General features: G+C 38.1%; 1 non-coding gene across 1 annotated transcript; it reads right to left on the bottom strand.

The window, feature by feature from the left end:
* Window positions 1-3,880: 3,880 nt before the first annotated feature.
* On the bottom strand, window positions 3,881-3,987 carry LOC141704154 (small nucleolar RNA R71). Its single transcript, XR_012567847.1, has one exon. It is a non-coding gene; the product is annotated as a small nucleolar RNA R71 (small nucleolar RNA).
* Between the last annotated feature and the right edge of the window lie 328 nt (window positions 3,988-4,315).

The raw sequence follows: 4,315 nt of genomic DNA on the forward strand, positions 1-4,315 counted from the left end.
AATAATGGTTAAAGCTTATTGAGGCAAGTATTCCAGAAAATTCTTTTACATACTGCAAGTATTCCAGAACATTCTTTTAAACTGCAAGTATTCTGAATTTCTTTTAAATACTGCAAATATTATTCGCTCATATTCTAAGTTCTGAATAGTTAACTGTTTATATTTCGTTGCAATTACTCTGATTATGCACGTCCTTTTCATTATTATTCCTATAATTCGATTGCTCTCGTGAGCAAATACCATTCTTTCGGGTTATTTGCGAACTTGAATTGGGATGTTTTGACTTCAAAATGGTTTGACATCAAAACACTCTACGGGCTGGATAGTGATCTTTGGGGATTAAGTTTACTTAATCCTAAGGACCGAACATAATCGGTGCCTTGAGATGGGCTGTAGTGCCTGGGGACCCGACTTGATCTATACAGGTAGGTATAGATCTGCACTGTATCCTGATGATCAGCAGGGTATAAGTGTGAACTAGTGTCTAGTCTAATTATTGTTGATCGCCATCAATGGCCTTCCTTCTTGAAATAAAATGTGATTATGGATTAAAGTTATTCTTCTTAACACTAAGTTTCGGGAAATTTCAATGTTTCTAAATAAATTCGAGGTTCAGATGTTGCTGCAGCATTAGTTGCGCAGTGACAATTAGAATCTTGAATGAATTGAGATCTTCTTAATTATTCAACCCGTCCTTGTCAGGCTGGTTTAGCAGGCTAAGTTATGAAAACTTAATCGATAATGATGGATACTGAATAGTTAGGAATTTCTTGAACGTCATTATAATTAGTTTTGCATTCGTTCTCAAATATGAAGTGTTACCAGGAGCTATTTTGAAAATACGCTATTCTGAAGCTCTTATAAAAATGTCGTTATTTCCTATGTGATTTATAGCAATGCAAATTAAATTGATTTTAAGATAACGAAGTATATCCTTTAAATGATTCGTGTTTCGCCCTCAAAATATTTCAGAGATAATATCTGGAAGTTTTCTTTGATTTTAATGCTTGAAACTTAAAATATATACTTGATGGGCATTTTTGGCTCACTCTTGCTTTGTCAATTCTTATTCTTCCAGAAACAGATAAGGATTAAAGTGATAGCTTGATAGACAGCAGAAGTTAGAGAAATTTCCATTGCGAGAGGTTGAAGGTGTTAGAAGAATGTGACAAGAGCATTAGTTCAAAGGTATTTACACTTGTATTATAGTTGAAGTGAGTTGTAGAAGGTTAGATTCTTGTTTCATACCATAACTTGTAAAAGATCCGGACTCAAGGGGTTATTTATTTATTCTTTACTTTATGTAATAATGGTTTAGTAACACCAAATCTTGACCCCGGATTTGGGCCGTTAAAGTTTGGCATCAGAGCTGCAGGTATTGGTCACTGAAATAAGAATAGGTGAGAGTAATTTAGGAATGATAGGTCGTACAGGATAGGAAAGACCCTAGGCATACTCAGGTTAAGTTGAGTTGAATGCGAATTAGGGTTAGCAGATCCGATCTGGAGTTGGTACGATAGAAAGTGTAAGACAAATGTCACAATGCTATAGGTATATGAGTTCTCAGATTATACAATAATGAGGAATCGACGGATCGATGGAGACGGGGTATGTTACCCTACTTTTCACGTGGTTTTGAAGATATGCGATCGATTCGTGAGAATTGTGTAGGAGAAGTTACGATTCAACTTAGAATTAGGTATTAGAACGAGTTCCACATCGAGGGCAACCAGTGATGGAAGTGAAAAGAACTGATAAGTGGCATTTTATACCACTTAGAACGTCTTAAAATGGCTTAAATTGGTGTCTTGAAATCAAGTATTTGTGTATTTGATGCGTTTTTCTAGTGTTATGCATTTCAGGGTATTAGTTGCATTTCGGAGAAGGAATCATCAAGAATAAGCCTTGGCATGTGGTCACCATTGAGAGAGGAAAAGAACGGGCAGATTACGACGAAGAAACGGAGCAAACCTGGAAATTTTCCAGTAGGGTCCTGCGCGCCCGTGCAGTAATGCTGAGCGGTCGCGCAGCAGCCTTGCGCGCCCGCGCAGAAATGCTGAGCGGCCGCGCAGGGTCAAGGAAAAAGATATATTATTTTAGACTTCTACTTCTGTTTGGCTTCCAACTTCTATGTAATCTGAGTTTTATGGGACTATTATATAAGTAGATTTGAGACGTTTTCATAGAGAATAGGAAAGAGATTATGTTTTAGATTGTGTTTTGCGCAAGAAGCGAAGGAGATAAGGAAGAAGACCGATTTAGCACACAGCAGCGAAGAGGAAGCATATATTCTTGTGATTCTTGTTTCATTGTAACGTTGGATGCTAGTTTTCTTGCTTTGACTTATTTACTCTTGTGACGTACTCTGTTTTAATATAATCAGTTTAGTTGTTATTTTCTTGTGTTTGTTTATCATGATTTCATATGAACCCATGATGGCGATAAGTTCTATTATGGGCTAATCGTGATCATGGGGTTGCAACGGATTTATTATGAAATTCTTTAGTTAATTGTTTAATACTTTAGTATGTGATGATTGCATGATATCTAGTATTGGTTGTGCGTATTCGTCTTATGTGCGTCGCGAACATATAAGATAGGGTGTTAATCTCTTGTGAAGTGACGGTGGATCTTGAGATTTAGAACTTGCCATGCTAGCATAGGTTCATGTACGTTGTGCATGATTAGTGGGTAACTCTAACAATTTTATTTGCCCTATGTAATCAAAAAGGAATAACTTATGCTTAAATCGTTGTGTTGTCAATTTCTGTAGACATATAGGAACTCAACGTAATTGATGACTATTCAACTTCTATCTTAATTGTGGATGCTTGGTAGAATGGTATTGGTACAATGAAAGTTGGCTTTTATCAGTTTCGTGTTATTCGATTAATATCATCACTGTCACATGCTAAAGGTAATAACAATGGCATCAAAGGAAGTAATAATGAAGTTGTGATCTCATGAGTGTTTTATTATTGATAAATTGAAGTGTTAGTTAAGTGGTTAATTAAGTAGTTAATTATAGTTAATATTTAATCAACAATTTTAAGTGTTATTATCTTAACATTGAGAAGTAGTCATACATTGGTGAGTGAGTTTAATTAGACAATAACTTAGTCTGAGTCTCTGAGGGAACGAACTAGAAAGTATTCTATATTACTTGCGAACGCGTATACTTGCGTGAATATTAGTGCGTGATTTCGCCCTAACAAGTTTTTGGCGCCGCTGCCGGGGACTCGGCGTATTTGTTTAGTTTATGTACTTACCATCATTGGTCATTAGGACTCAGTGATTAGGACGTAGTAGTTAATTACTCTTTTCGGTTGTGTTTCAGGTACTTTAGCAAACGTTTATGCAAACTCGTTATCGTGCTCGCAAGAGGACCTTAGATACAACTGAGGAGAAAGACGAAGTTCTTGATACACCGGAGAAGTTAGATTTTGAGGATTCGGATTCAGGAACTGAGCAGAAGGAACCAGTAAACATGGGAGATCGTATTGTTCAAGCTTATCCAGCTCTTATAGATTTTTCTCGGCCTAAAATTGATGACATTCAGTCAAGCATCCTTCATCCGGCTATTCAAGCTAACACCTTTGAGATCAAGCCGGGCACTATTCAGATGGTGCAGAATTCTGTTTCTTTTGGAGGAGCGGCAACTGAAGACCCCAACATGCACATAAGGAATTTTGTCGAGATCTGCAGCACTTTTAAGTATAATGGCGTGACTGATGAGGCTATCAAGTTGAGGCTTTTCCCATTCTCACTGAGGGATAAGGCTAAAGACTGGTTACATTCTGAACCAGCTGGGTCCATCACTACATGGCAAGATCTTGCGCAAAAGTTTCTGGTGAAGTTTTATCCAATGGCAAAGACTGCTGCTATGAGGAGTGCTCTTACTCAGTTTGCGCAGCAACCTACAGAATCTATGTGCGAGGCTTGGGAACGCTACAAGGAAATGTTGAGAAAATGTCCACATCATGGAATGCGGATTGGATGGTAATCATGGTTTTATAATGGTTTGGGAGCCCAATCTCGGCCCATGCTCGAGTGCAGCAGCTGGAGGCGCCTTATGGGCTAAAAGCTATACTGAGGCGTATAATCTTATCGAGACGATGGCTGCAAATGAACATCAAAACCCAACTCAGAGGATGACGTCAGGCAAGGTAGCAGGTATTCTGGAAGTTGATGCAGCCCCGCTATTGGAGCCAGCTCCAAGCGCTATCAATAAAGGTGATTCTTGGCTACGTATGGAGTAATCAAATAGCTATGGTTTGTGAGCTTTGTGCAGGTTCATGCTACGGATCAGTGTTCT

The sequence above is a fragment of the Apium graveolens genome, unplaced genomic scaffold (genome assembly GCF_009905375.1).
Source record: "Apium graveolens cultivar Ventura unplaced genomic scaffold, ASM990537v1 ctg7490, whole genome shotgun sequence".
NCBI lineage: Eukaryota > Viridiplantae > Streptophyta > Magnoliopsida > Apiales > Apiaceae > Apium > Apium graveolens.